The sequence below is a fragment of the Myotis daubentonii genome, chromosome X (genome assembly GCF_963259705.1).
Source record: "Myotis daubentonii chromosome X, mMyoDau2.1, whole genome shotgun sequence".
In the NCBI taxonomy this organism is placed as follows: domain Eukaryota; kingdom Metazoa; phylum Chordata; class Mammalia; order Chiroptera; family Vespertilionidae; genus Myotis; species Myotis daubentonii.
In genome coordinates this window covers 39,197,112-39,212,778 of record NC_081861.1, presented here as the reverse complement: position 1 = coordinate 39,212,778, position 15,667 = coordinate 39,197,112, and the positions used below count along the sequence as shown (strand labels likewise).

General features: G+C 46.0%; 1 long non-coding RNA gene across 1 annotated transcript in view; it reads left to right on the top strand.

Annotated features, from left to right (window-relative positions):
• Positions 1 to 15,667, top strand: part of LOC132223883 (uncharacterized) — a 585,179-nt gene that overhangs the window by 33,711 nt on the left and 535,801 nt on the right. The window lies entirely within an intron of this gene.

Here is a 15,667-nt window from a genome sequence, read left to right as displayed (position 1 = left end):
GGTGAACCTATGACACTCATTTTTTTGGTTGATTTTTATTTGTTAAATGGCACTTAAATATATAAAATAAATATCAAAAATATGTCTTTGTTTTACTATGGTTGCAACTATCAAAAAATTTCTATATGTGACATGGCACCAGAGTTAAGTTAGGGTTTTTCAAAATGCTGACACGCCGAGCTCAAAAGGTTCGCCATCACTGGTGTAGGGGATGATGCTCCAACCAACTGAGCCACACTCGCCAGGGCTGTTATCTCTTTTTATATAAATGAGGAAACAGGTTCAGAAATATTCAAGTAATTTTCACACAAAGTAGCAGAGTGCAGTTCTGAGCCTTCTGTTCTATCTGCTAGCAGTGGTCAGCAAACTCATTAGTCAACAGAGCCAAATATCAACAGTACAACGATTGAAATTTCTCTTGAGAGCCAAATTTTTTTAACTTAAACTATATAGATAGGTACATTGTTATTAACTTAATTAGGGTACTCCTAAGGCTTAGGAAGAGCCACACTCAAGGGGCCAAAGAGCCGCATGTGGCTCACGAGCCGCAGTTTGCTGACCACGGTGGTAGTGAATTGCATATTTCCATCTTTTCTGAGGGAGTGGAATGGTGAGCTTCCCCATGTATGCTCTTTCTTTAATGAATGCTTTATTGAGACTCTCAGCCGCCAAGCCATCAAGGATCTTACAACTTTCCACACAAACCTGACCTGGGAAGATTGGGGTGGGGAGAAGCTGAGGGAAAGAAGGGGCGGCTGGAGTGTGGGTTGGGGGCTGGCTTTCTGGGGAGCTGAGGCGGGGAGAACAGTGTGTTGAGTGAAGGCCAGAGCAGAATTAAATCCAAATGCAGGTTATTTCACTAAAGCCAGGAAAAAACCCCACATAACTTTCTGGTGCCAGAAGGGAAACCTCGCCCACCAGAGACAGCAGGTCCAGGCTCCTTGCAGCTGGGAAGGCTTCTGCACTCACCACAGGCAGGAAGTTCTCTGGGATCCAGTGTTTGTTTCCCTTTCTCCTGGGACTCCTGCAGGGATGGCTGCAGGGAAGATTGCAGAGAACAAACCATCGGAGACCAAATCCCAATTCAAGTTCAAACAGATGCTTTTTTCTTGGAGGTGTTCAAGGTGATTTGATCTGCAACAGAGTCACTTCTCCCCCTCCCTTGTGTTGAGGGACAATTCATCCCCTTCTCTTGGGATGTGAGCCAGCTGGGCTAGATGCTTCACTAAAAGACATGTATACACTTTCCCCAGGTCTGAGCCCACTGGAAACGGCCTTTGAACTTATCAAGCAACTCCAGGAAGAGGAAGAGGATCAAAGAGCCCAAGAAAGTCATTTTTTTATGTTTATTCTAAAGTATAGTCTAGATGTGCTGGGCAGAGGGAGGAGGCAACTTCCTTGCCCAAGGGCATGACACAAATAGGAAAACTGTGAGTTTTCACAAAGGACCACTTGCAGCAGAAGTGCTTGCAGCAAGGGAGGAGTGGGGCTTAGTACATGCAGATCATCTGCCCCCCCCCCACTCAGACGCTCCAAATCAGAATCTCTGAGACTGGGTCCCAGGAGTAGCAATTCTTTTTAAAAAAATTTATTAAAATATGGTTGACATACAATATTAGTTTTAGATGTACAACATAGTGATTCAACATTTATATACCTTACACTGTGATACATCTACACAATGGAATACTATGCTGCTGTAAAAAAGAAGGAATTCTTACCATTTGCAACAGCATGGATGGAACTGGAAAGCATGCTAAGTGAAATAAGCCAGTCAATGAAAGAAAAATACCACATGATCTCACTCATTTATGGATAATAAAGACCATTATCAACTGATGAACAAAAATAGATACAGAGGCAGAGCAGCATTGAACAGACTGTCAAACCACAGCGGGAAGCCCAGGGAGGGTTGAGGGAGGGGTAAGAGATCAACTGAAGGACTTGTATACATGCATATAAGCATAACAAATGGACATAAGATACTGGGGGGTAGGGGAGGCCAGGGGAATGTCAAGGGGGGAAAAAAAGGAGACATATGTAATACTCTTTGTAATACTTTAAGCAATAAAACAAAATTTTAAAAAAAGGAAACAGACTGTAGAGCTCATCACATTCATGTGGACAATAACTTGACATGATCTCAGGGCCCTACACTGTTTAAATGTACCTGGTTTCATCAAGTGAGTGAAATAAAAAAACAAAAGCAAGCATTTAAAAAACAACAAAAAAACCCCAAACAAGAAAAAAAAATTTATATACCTTACAATGTGCTTACCACACTAAGTCTAGTAGCCATCTGTCACCATGCAAAGTTATTACATTACTAGTGGCCCAGTGCACAAAATTCGTGCACATTAAAAGGGAATTAGAGGAAATATTTTAATATTGCTATTTGTCCTTTCTCTATAATAGAAGTGTCAGAAATGAAAGAAAATTACTAAAATGTATATGAAAATCTTCCTCCTGTCAGAGTCTGGGGCGTGCAGCGGGACCCAGAGTCAAGTCCCCTCCCACCTACGTGTGCATCAAAATCACGTGAGACCCAGACCTGGCTGGCCCCACCCCTGTCAAGCCCCGCCGGGTCGGGGGGGGGGGAATGGCCTCAGGTTCCCCAGCCCGGGGCCAAAGGCATGGCCTGAGGTACCCTGGCTGGGCGTCCACTGAGATCGAGCCTAAATGGGCAGTTGGACATCCCTCTCACAATCCAGGACTGCTGGCTCCCAACTGCTTGCCTGCCTGTCTGCCTGATTGCACCTAACAGCCCTCCCTTACCAGCCTGGTTGCCCCCAACTACCCTCCCCTGAAGGCCTGGTTCCCCCCATCTGCCCTCCCCTGCAGGCCTGGTTCCCCCCAACTGCCCTCCACTGCAGGCCTGGGTCCCCCCAACTGCCCTCCCCTGCAGGCCTGGTCCCTCCCAACTGCCCTCCCCTGCTGCCCTGATTGCCCACAACTGCCCTCCCCTGCCGGCCATCTTGTGTCCACATGGGGGCGGCCATCTTTGACCACATGGGGGCGGCCATCTTGTGTGTTGGAGTGATGGTCAACTTGCATATTACCTCTTTATTAGATAGGACTAGAGGCCCGGTGCATGAAATTTGTGCACTGGCGGGGATGGTCCCTTAGTCCAGCCTGCCCCCTCTCACAGTCCAGGAGCCCTCAGGGGATGTCCTACTGATGGCTTATACCCGCTCCCTAAGCCGCAGTCTGGCCTCCCTCTGCAGAAGGCTACTGGGCTGCTCAGGGGAAGGTGCCACCCCCATCACCCCGCTGCTGCTGTCACTGCCGGCTGCCACAGTCACCAAGGTGTTTTCGTCAACACAGACTCCAGTTCCTTCACCACGAAAAAAATGACAACTTTCTTTAGGCATTTTCAAGATGTGTCTTTCATAGGATAATGACATTTCTTTCTTTTTTTCTTTTTTTTGTATCCTCACCTGAGGATATGTTTCCATTGATTTTTTAGAGAATGTGGAAGAGAAAGGGAAAAACAGAGAGAAACATCAAAGTGAGAGGAACACTGTGATTGGTTGCCTCCTGCATGAGCCCTGACCTGGGCCCCAGCCAGGGAGGAGCCTGCAACCTAGGTACATGCCCTTTACCAGAATTGAACCCGGACCTTGCGGCCAGCAGGCCAAGGCTCTATCCACTGAGCCAAACTGGCTAGGGCAGGATATGACATTTCTTAGCCTTTCCAGCAGCGGACTTTTGTCTTTTTCTCCAGGAGTGAGGTATAAAGACCCTAGAGCACCTTCTTGGATTCTTATTACCCAAGTTACCAAGAATATTACCAGTGGCATACATGGAGCTTAGCCAATGAGTGGTCTGAAAAGGCTGTTTTCTCTGCAGTTCATGGGCAGAGGCGGGACTGCTGGTATGCCATGGCTGGCTCCAGGCCTGCTCAAGCCTCCACCGTGGCTTGGACAGGCCCCCCTGCTCCACTCAAGCCTCCACAGTAGCTTGGAAGGCCCCCCTCTGGATCTGCTCTGGCCCTGCTCAAGCCTCTGCTGCAGCTTGGGCAGGGCCCCCCAGCTCCACTCAAGCCTCCACTGAGATTTGGGCAGGGCCCCCTGGTTCCACTCCAGGCCTGCTGAAGCCTCCACTGTGGCTTGGACAGGGCCTCCCTGGCTCTGCTCCAGACCTCAAAGTAAGCATTCCGCCTGGCCACTCACGCTGTCCATTCTCAGCAGCTGCCCCCTGGACTGGGGGACTCTGGCTGGGCTGAGAGGACTGGGCGCCTCCATCTTGTGGCTATGGGCACCGCCATCTTTGTGATGGAGTGATGGTTAATTTGCATATTGCCCTTTTATTAGATAGGACTAGAGGCCCGGTACACAAAAGTTTGTGCACTCGGAGGGGGGAAGGGGGGTCCCTAAGCCTGGCCTGTGCCCTCTCGCAGTCTGGGACCCCTCGGGAGATAACAACCTGTTGGCTTAGGCCTGCTCCCGGGTGGCAGAGGGCAGGCCCAATCCCTAGGTGCAGCCCCTGGTCGGGCTCAGAGCAGGGCCGATTGGGGAGTTGGGGCGCCGCCCCCTGTCACACTCAAGGCAGGGTCGATGGGGAGGTTGTGATGCCACCCTCAGTCACGCTCAGGGTAGGGCCGATTGGGGGGTTGGGGCACCGCCCCCTGTCACACTCAAGGCAGGGTCGATGGGGAGGTTGCGGCGCCACGCCCTGTCATGCACAGAGCAGGGCCAATCCTGGGTTTGGGGCACTGCCCCCTGTCACGCACAGAGCGGGGCCCATCAGGGGGTTTGGGGCTCTGTACCCTGTCACGCACAGAGCAGGGTCAATCAGGGGGTTGGGGAGCTCCCTCCTGTCACTCACAGAGTAGGGCTGATAGGGGAGTTGGGGCACCACCCCCTGTCACACACAGAGCAGGGCGGATCAGGGGGTTGGGGAGCCACCCTCTATCACCCACAGAGCAGGGCCGATCAAGGGGTTGGGGCACCGCCACTGTCACACTCAGGGCAGGGCCAATGGGGAGGTTATAGCTCTACCCCATCACACACAGAGAAGGGCCCGTGGGGGGGGGGTTGGGGCACCACCCTCTATCACCCACAGAGCAGGGCCAATCAGGGGGTTGGGGCGCCGCCACTCTCACACTCAGGGCAGGGCCGATGGGGAGGTTATGGCTCTACCCGTCACACACAGAGCAGGGCCTGTGGCGGGGGGGGGGGGGGTTGAGGCGCCGTACCCTGTCACACACAGAGCAGGGCCAATCAGGGGGTTGGGGTGCCGCACGCTGTCACACACAGAGCCACAGGGCGATCAGGGAGTTAGGGAGCTCCCCCCATCAGGCACAGAGCAGGGCCGATCAGGGGGCTGGGGCGCCTTCCCCTGTCACGAATAGAGCAGGGCCGATCAGGGGGTTGTGGCCACGCCCCCTGTCACACACAGAGCCGCAGGGCGATCAGGGGGTTTGGGCACTGCCCCCTGTCACGCTGATCCCAGTGCCAGGAGGCCTTGCGGCTCCACTGATCCTGGTGCTGGGAGGCATATTACCCTTTTACTATATAGGATAGAGGCCTGGTGCATGGGTGGGGGCCGGCTGGTTTGCCCTGAAGGGTGTCCTGGATCAGGGTGGGGGTCCCACTGGGGTGCCTGGCCAGCCTGGATGAGGGGATGATGGCTGTTTGCAGCTGGTCACACACCCTTCAGGGTGGGGGTCCCCACTGGGGTGCCTGGCCAGTCTGGTGAGGGGCTGATGGCTGTTTTCAGGCTGGCTGGTGATTGAAGCTCCCAACTGCTCCTTTTTTTCTTTTTTCTTTTTATTCTGGGCCAGCTTTAGCTCTGACTTCAGCTCTGAGGCCTCTGCTGCTGAAAGCAGGTATCTGGTTTGTTTGTGTTCTATAATTGAAACACTGTATCAACTCCAGCTCTGAAATCCCAGAGGGCTGAAAGCAGGTTTCTGGGGTTTTGTTTAGCTTCTATATTAGTAACTATGTTTCAAACTGCAAGCTCATAGGCCGGCAAGGCAGGCGGGGAACGTTTGTTTCCTCTGTCACTGAAGCAAGCAATTTTCATGTTAGTTTCAAGCTGCCTGGCTGCCGGCCGCCATCTTGGCTGGCAGTTAATTTGCATATCACCCTGATTAGCCAATGGGAAGGGCAGCGGTCATACGCTAATTACCATGTTTCTCTTTTATTAGATAGGATTATTTAGCACATTTCCCTTCACCTTTTTGACTCATCCCTCCATTCCCCTCCCCTAGTATTTCAAACAAGTGCCTCTGGTGATTCTCAAATACAAAGAAGGTTTGAGAACAATTGGGTTAAGGGACAGGTTCAATAGAGTTCCAATCCTGCCTCAGCTACTTAACCAACTGTATGATTGATCTTGTTCAAGCTGTTAAACCTCTCAGAGTTTTAGTTTATTCCTTATAGGATGGACTAATAATAGTACCTCCCTAACAGTGTTATTGGAAGACTTAAATGAGATAATGTGCCTAGTTTAAAATGGTAGTTATTATTAAGCCTCTTATCCCCCACCATGTACTTTTTTCCTACTTTCCCTTTTAAGTAGGAAATGTGAAATTATTTTTTTTCCAGCAGATGCTTGGCACTTTTTACTATAAAAATAGTGTTAAAAATCTGGGCAAAGCAGAGGTATCATATAGTATCTGCGCATGTTTACTACATGGCACACCATTCTGAGGACTGTCTACCTGGGAAGGGCCCACTTTTAAATTTTCTTCTCTCCCCTTCCCTCCTACCTCCCCCTAATTAAAACTTATGCATCCAGTGTTCCATCTCTGTATGGCCTTCCTCTCTGTCAGGGCTATGCCACCATGAGTTAATCATGTAGCTGCATAATGATGTAGCCTGTGTTATCTTCTCTTGAGAGTATGATGAATGAGAGTTAATCCTTCAAGAAGACCCCCCTCCCCTTGAGTGAGCTGACAATATAGTTTGTTAACTTCTAAAACTGAAAGCTGGCCCTTGGACTTAAGGTGTCCTCATGGATGCATAGGTCCTCATAGTCATAGCCTCTGTCTTACCCCTTACCCATAACTTAGTAATGCCTCACAACTCCACTTGCAATATATTCTACTGACTGCCTCTTTCATTTTTTCCCCCTTGATGATCATGTGAACATGATTCTAGATTTTTAATTTAATGATTATTTATTGAGTCAAGAGGTGTTGTCTCAGAGATTGCTATTATTCATAATTTATGAAGAGCTATTTGGCTTTTTGAACCAGGAAGTAATGCTGGCTACACATTAGGATCACCTAGTTAGCTTTTAAAAAGAGATTCCTGGACTCTACTCCCAGAGGTTCTGACTTGATTGGCATCAATAGGTTTTAAAAGCACTCTACCCCAGTGATTATAATGTATAGTGAGGGCTGAGAACCAGTGCTTTAAACTATGAATTTTCTCATTCCACAAATATTGAGTGCTTATCATGTGCCTGGTACTGTTATAGGCCCTGGTAATATAGCCATGAACACAAATAGACAAAAATCCCTACCTTCTTGGAGTTTCATGGAGCTTATGTTTTAACTAGAGGCCTGATGCATGAATTCATGCACCAGTGGGGTTCCTAAACCTGGCCTGTGGGATCGGGCTGAAACCGTCTCTCCGACATCCCCCTAGGGGTCCCGGATTGCAAGAGGGCACAAGCCAGGCCAAGGGACCCCACCAGTGCACAATTGGGCCTGGGGAGGGATGCGGGAAGTTGGCTAGCCAGGGAGGGACCACGAGAGGGCTCCAGGGTGTGTCTGGCCCCTCTCGCTCAGTCCCAATGGGCCAGACCCCAGCAGCAAGAGCATCTTCCCCCTTGTGGTCAGTGCACGTCATAGCAAGTAGTTGAACAGCCTTAGCATAGCATTAGCATATTACACTTTGATTGGTTGAATGGATTAGGCTTTTATTATATAGGATGGGGAAGACAGATAATAATTAGGATAATTTTAAATCTATATTATGTTGAAGGATGATAAGTACAATGGAGAAAAATAAAGTAAGGAAGGAGGAATATGAATAACAGAGGTGGTGTGTGAAACACTTTGAATTGGAATGATTGTTTTAATCCATAACAAAAGTACCATAGACCAGGTGGATTAAATAACAAATATTTATTTCTCACAGTATGGAGGCTGGGAAGTCCAAGATCAAGGCACTGGCAGATTTTGTGCCCGGTGAGTACCTGCTTCCTGGTTCATAGGTAGCCTTATTGCTATGACCTCACATGGCAGCAGGGTAGAAGTATCTCTTTAGTATATTTTCTATAAGGGGCACTAATCCCATTCATGAGAGCTCTGCTCTCTTGACCTAATCACCTCCCAAATCCCCCTACCTCTTCATACCATCACATTGGGGATTAGTATTTCAACATATGAATGGGGAGGGCGATAAAAATATTTGGTCTGTAACAGTGGTCAAGGAAAACTTCACAGAGCAAAGGACAATTAAGAAAGGACTGAAAGAAGTTGCTGGGGTAAGCCATACAGGTATCTGGAGGAAAAATATTCTTGGCAGAGGGATTAGCCAGTGCAGAGAGCTCAAGTCAGTAGTGTGCTTGGTGTGTCCTAGGAAAAACAAGGAGTGTGGCTGGAGAGAAATGAGTGGGAGAGGTAAGGGTGGGCGAGTTGCTTAGGGCCCTGTAGGCCATTGTAAGGACTAGGACTTTTATTCTGAGTGATATGAAGAGGCATTGGGTGGCTTTGTGCAGAGAAATGGAATGGTTTGACTTATAGAGGACCACTCTGGCTGCTCTGGGGAGGACAGACTATAGCGGGGCAAGGATGGAAGGAAGGAGGTTATATTAGGGGTTGGGGGTCTATTCAAATTTGTCTGGGTGTTCTAGTCCACTCTTATCCTCTCCCCTTGTAGGGATGACCTTGGACTTTATGCCACAGGGAAAAAGGGAGAAATAAAACAGATATGAAAAGTGTGCCTGACATTTGCAGATGTTTCTCGGGATTAAAAAAATGCACCATGGCAATTTGAATCTCGTCCTCTTTTGTCTCTTATTCCATCTCAGATCCCCCTCCCAACCTATTCCTTGTGGGTTCTTAGACACATTCCCACCCCCCCATAGTGACCTAGGTCTCTTGTTCCACTTTACCTCCAGCTTTTGACAGAGAGATAAAGACTTCTGCATTGATGTGAGTGGAGATCTTATTATAGTGGAACAGTAACGGGCAGTAGGCACACTTAATGTGTAAAATGTTTTCTGTCCTGGAAAAAATCAATGCCATAAATGTGGACTTAATGGGACCCCTTGGGGAATGGGAGTCTGGGTAATGTAACATTCTAGTTAATTGAAAGGTAACCCACTCCTCACCCCTGTTTATTTCTTCCTTTTCTTTGCATTAGCTCTTGTTTCTGCGTATAAAAATAATGGTTTTTACTGCGTGCTTATAATGTGCCAGATGCTGTACTAGGTGTTTTATAGACATTGTCTTATTTAATCACCTTAACCACTGATGATGCTTAATCACTGATAATTTCTCTGACCCACATTTGAAAGTTGAGGAAATTGAGGCTAAGAGAAATTAAATAACTTGCCCAAGATGACACAGCAACTAAATGGCTGAGCCAATCTGTAGGATGCTTAGGATCAGCCTCAGTGATCAGGATTTGCTTGTAATGGACTCTACTGTGAATGGTTCCTAGGCTGCTGGTGGCTTGGTGTTACCATGCCAGCCATCTTGGAGATTTCTCAGGATCAATAGTGCAGGCAGAGAGGACACTCAAGAGTCTGGGCTGTGCCATGGAAGCCCTGGGCATGAGGTCCATTTTTAAAAATTATTTTTTACAAAGTAAAATCCTAACATCAGGTTTTTCTAATAGACTGCAGAAAAGCAATGTTTATTTCATTGATAACAGTGTTATAATGTTACCATAAGTGTTAAAACTTCATAATTTAATATTTTGGTGTGTGTGTGTGTGTGTGTGTGTGTGTGTGTGTGCGCGCGCACGCGCGCGCACGCACGTGCAAATAAACCAATCGGAATTAGCTATAAACCTGAAATCCAGGCTGTTTTCAATAAATGTAATTTCATTCCTTTTAGTCACAGTGAGAAAAATGAAGTAATGCTAAATGTCAAAGTGAGACCTATTTTAATAAATAGATAAGAAAAATTATTCATTGTTCTATGGAAATGGATTCTTCCATTCTTCCGTAGTTTAAAACTATATGAAATGTTTACTTTTTTGAAAAGATCTTCTTGCCATTTAGTTATCCTGCTCATTTGCTTAACAAAGCCAGTTTTCACTGATCAATGCATAATACTTTGATCTCAGCTCAGGTCTGAATTCCTGCAAATTTGAATGAGAAGTTCTATGCTGGATAGTTTCCATCTGCTCCTTCAGATCCTCTCCCCACCCTTTTTCACCCTGCACTCTGTCTGGGGGCACTGACTTACAGGGATGACATCAGAGGCCTGCCCATCTTTAGTCAGGTATACATGGTAAAGGCATCCCCAACTCCTGTTATTAGTCCCAGATAACTTGCCTGCACCTTTATAGGTAGTCCTTTTAGTAACCCTCCCTCTCCAAAAGATGCATTTTGACTGTGTCATCTACTTTCTGCTGAGACCCTGACTGATACAGGTTTTGAGTGATGTCTCCATCTTTATTCCACCTGTAGGTCTGAGACATTGATTTAGGATGATATGACTATACTACTAATTTGAATGTACAAAGCTCCGTACAAGTCCAGTGATTGGGTAGTGTCAGGGTAGAAACACTCAGTTCAAGTAAGGAACTTGAGAAAGGAGTCTGAGTCAAGAATCAAGACAGTGTGACTCAGGAGAACACTGTACTGTAAGCTCTTTGAGGAAAGACATTGTGATTACCTTGCTCACTGTTGTACTCTCATTAGCACCTAACCAATAGACTGCCAAATAGTAGGCATTCTGTAAATATTTGAGTGAAAGAATATAAGAAAGAATACACTGACCAAATGCACAAAGAAGTTAGGGGGCTACCTTAGGAAGAATCCTAATCAAGATATCAAGGCCAATGCTTGGGAATGAGAGTAGGAATTTGCCTTTTCTGGCTAGAAATGCCTCAGATGTGCAGTGCACATAATCATCTGGGCAAGTTAGACTACTAGTGCCAAGGACTAGAACCCATGGTCAATTTGCCCATTGCTAGTTTTAAATAGAGATGATTTTGATCAAATGGGAATATGATTTGAGGAAGGTTTTCTTGGGGCTTAAGTATTCAAAAACTTGGAGAGATTTTTCTACTGAAAATGAAATGTGCAATAGGATATCCTTTACTAGAAGCATGGAAAATGCAATTTTCAGGTGTTTTTGTCTAAAAGCACAATGTCACATAAGAAGATCTGGTGGAAAATCAGTGCATTACAGTTCTTTTGACACTTCCACTGGCTGGACTGATTGTTTTACTTAAGAGTACAATGTATGCCTGGCCAGAGTGTCTCAGTGTTTGAGCATTGACCTATGAACCAGGAGGTCATGGTTCAATTTCAGGTCAGAGCACATGCCCAGTTGTAGGCTTGATCCCCAGTGGGGGGTGGGTGTGCAGGAGGCAGCAAATCAATGATTCTCTCTCATCATTGATGTTTCTCTCTCCCTCTCCCTCTCTGAAATCAATAAAATCTATATTTTTTAAAAGAGTAGAATGTGTAAATGAAACATTTTAGATTTTAAAAGTGACTGTGTATGTGATTAGAGGATGTGTGCTCTATCATTACTCCTTAATACTCTTGAGGACTTTGACCTGGCAGTTACTGGCAGGGAGAGGAGTACTTAAAATCACACTTAGTTTTAAATTAAGATGGCAAGTTATAGTACTGGAAGGCTGGATGTTTGGGATATATCAGTTAATTAAGTTGGTAAGCCTTTTCAAATTCACAGATGCCTCCCCATTCCCAGTTGACCAGTATCAGTTGGGAATCACCAATTTAAACTTTGTATCAATTTGGATCAGCCTTCTCCCTTCCAAAGATTTGAAATGCGAGGTTAGCCTGAATTCTAAGAAGCATGAACAATAGTTTGGGAAAGATTAGGTCAGTAAGTTCTTAGGTTCAACCAGTGGCAATGAATTTTGGCAACCCAAAGTGAATGTCTTAGATGTGAGGGCGATCTGGTTGCGACATCTGTCACCCCATTGATTGCCAGGGTTGATTTGGCTGATCTGGATGGCTAGGCAGGTGTCCCCCTCCTCCCTCACCAATCCATGTGCGTCCCTCCCAAAGCTGTGCACTTGGTCAAAGAGGACGATCTTCCTCCCCTAGAGGAGAGGACCAGTCTTCAGTCAAGGGTATAGGAGTAGCTGAATTCCCCTGCTAGAACCTTCAAATAAGCTCTCAAAGTGAATGTCTTCCTTTCCACTCAATCCCTGAGCTTTTAGCATTTCACGTCAGCCTTGGTAGCTAGAGCTAGTGAGAGAGAGCACAGCTCCGCTGAACATCACCTGACAAAAAATAAGGTCATGTCTTCCTTTTACAGGATTTTAATGTAATCCTCACTAGCATTAGCAAAAATTGCTTTTTGGTAGCTGGAGGGAAGCAAAGAGCACTTGACTATCTTAACATTCTCATCCCTGACAGCCTCTGTTAAAATGGAAAATTGTTGTGGTGGTAGATCAGCTTCAGAGACTCTGACAGAGGGCAACAGGTTCAAATCAACCTTGATTAATCCATCTTCTTTGAAAATTGGTTGTGTAAAAGGTTCAAGGTCATAAGGAGATAGTTCAGTTCCTGGATTATGTTCATAGTGATTGTTCTGTCTCATTCAGATAGAACACTAAATGTGCCATATTATGGTGGGGGATAGGGATTCAGAAAAGGAAACGGAAGGGAGGGAAGGGAGTGAGGGAGGAAGAAGAGTTGAGAGAGCAGGGCTGAAAGTAAAAGATGGAGGGATGGGAAAAAAGTGAGGAGTGAGAAAAGAAACTGGAAAAGCAGGAAAAGGGGGTTATAATTCGGCCCTGAAGGGTACTGATAGAGCTACAAGGACATGTCAGCTAGGAACAAGTGCTAGAGAGCTGAGGAATAAAACCTAGATTAGAAGGAAGAGAAAATGGCGTAAAAATCTAGTGTGTGTGTGTGTGTGTGTGTGTGTGTGTGTGTGTGTGTGTGTGAGTCCAAATACCATGTCCAAATAGGAAGGGGGCAGATTTAATCTCATGGAGGCTATGGGCCTCTGTAATTATGGAAAGTATGACAGGAGTGCAGTTATAGGGGTTCAAGGTAGAGATGCTGACAATGTCTATTTCTATATTATCTTCCTAGGAGTTCAGTCAGAAAGGCTCACTCTAGTCCCAAGGTTAGCATCAGGTTGGAGCCTTGGGTGGACATAAGCCACCAGTGCCCACAGGGCCTAGGTAGACATGGAGAGTCCAGTGGTAGAGCTGTCTGTGCTATTTAGGAGTACTTACTGCCAAAGAGGGCTGCAAAGAGGCTATGGTCTGGCCCTGGGTAAGCTAAGTGATTCCCATTACCCTGGCACCTTGTTAGCCAGGCCTAAACAGTGGTGGCCCCTGCTTCTCCCTAGTCTGTTGTAAGAGAGGTGCAGGCTGCAGACATCTCACTTGAAATATCAGCTGCTTTTCTGGGCCTGGAACAGGGGGAGGACTGCATTTGGAATGGAGTGAGTCTAAGAAAAGAAACAAGGTGGAGGATGGAGGAGGCATGGAGAAAAAGGATGGAAGAAGAAAAAATTGAGGTATAAGAGAAAGTTGTAGAATTATAGATTTAAGAAATTGGGGAAATGGAAAGATCCTTATGACAAAAGGAGGAACAAGCAGAGCCCCTCTTCTCATATCCTCAACTTTTAACTTATTAGCAATTTCTAAAAAACAATCTTGTTCTCTGTTGATGGTTTATGGACAAAATGGTTTTATGGATTCTCTGCTAATTTGACCCTGAGCAATTTTTTTTTTTTGCCTCAATGGCGGCATACTGCATATTCTAGTTGTAATTCTAAAAACCGTAACTGTTGCTCAGATACCATTCTATGTGCTGGATCTAGGATTTATCTGGGTTTTGGTGGTGGTGATGGTGCTAGAGTACTGATGACATCAAGTGAATGGTTTCTGGACCCTCATCATTTTACATATGTTAATCAATTTCCACAAGAGAAAGGAAGTGGGTTGCCCAGCCAGCCTGACCCTGCTGTTTATGTGGGTCCCCAGCTTCTCTGATCAGGATCCTTTTAAAAGATCTGGCTACTCAGTTACCCTGGTCTCCAAGGTAGTGAAGTGTGGCTGGCCTCCCTTGCCAGATGTGCTGGCTGCTTCTTGCAGTGCCCCAGGGAGCCAGTTTTCAGTGGTTCTTTTATGTGCTGTTTCTAAAATAAATGGAGATGTCTGTGTTCTGTGCTTTATGTGTTGCTTCTGGCTGACTGCTTGCTGCAGGCTGAGAGAGCCAAACACCACAAATATTTGCCAGAGGTGGTGGTTATCCAGAATCTCCACAAAATTAATGCTAAAAGCAGGAAGAATCTCTCATTGGCCTTTGGAATGCACCTGGCTGGACTTGATTAATTCCACATGTTTGGTAACCATCCCCAGTTTACTGGAACACTTACTAACATTTTCAGCTCTTTCCTTGTAGAACGAAGAACTTACTACCCTTTCCATTGGTAGTCAGCAACATGCTTCTGGAGCTATGTGTTACATTGGAAGGAGCACTGAATTCTGGTTCTATCTGGTGTCAACTTGGTGAATTTGGACACCTGGGTCTCAATGTTCTCATCTGTAACAAACAATAAAACAAAGAAATCATACCTGGTATGGAGCGCATATTTGCAATGTTATTGTAACAATTATTCTTTATGTTTAGAGTAGTTTATATAATACTAGAAGCCCGTTGCATGAAGATTCGTGCAATAGGCCTTCCTTCCCTTGGCTGCTGGCACCAGTTTTCCTCCGGCACCCGGGACCCAGGCCTTTGGTCCAGCCGCAGCAAGGCTTGGCTTCTCTGCTGCGGCCGCTGAAGACTAGTCTTCAGTCTTCAGTCTTCAGTCTTCAGTCTTCACTCTGGCTGGAGCCTTCAGTCTTGGCTCTATACCTGCGTATGCAAATTAACCACCGTCTTTGTTAGGTTAATATGCATAGTCGCTCTGATTGGCTGGTGGCATAGCAGAGTGACACCAATTTGCATGTTTCTCTTTTATTAGCGTAGATAGATACACTTATGTTCATAATTTAATTAAATATTCACAAGACCCTGTGAGTTGGGCAAGGCTGAATTAGCCCCATTTGACAAATGATAAAACTGAGGCTCAGTAATACTGTATCTTGCAATGTCCCAGTTTTAAATAGAATTAGAACTTAGGCCTTTCAGTTTCTAAGCCAGTGTTTTTTTTCTACTGAACTGAGCATTATCTAGCCCAAACTAATTCTGTTCATAGAATCCTTTGTTCATTCCCATTGCCAGACTTCTATTCCAGAGTTCTGTTTGAGACCTTTGACTCCATCCCCTTCCTTTTCATGCCCCTCTATTCCCAGTGAAAGACTAGGTTGGATATTCCTGAGACATTTTTAAAGTCTCAGGGGGAAGAAGATAGTTAAAAGTCATCCACTTGTATTCCAAGGACAATGTGTGTCTTAGGCACCCAGTGCCCACTTGCCTGAGTAAGCCCTTAGGGAGTAATTGTATAGTAAGTTCAACTGTAACATAAGGGTGGCCAGCTACTCTGTCTATCCTTAGGAAGAATCCTTGGGCTCAAGAGCTGGTGGAC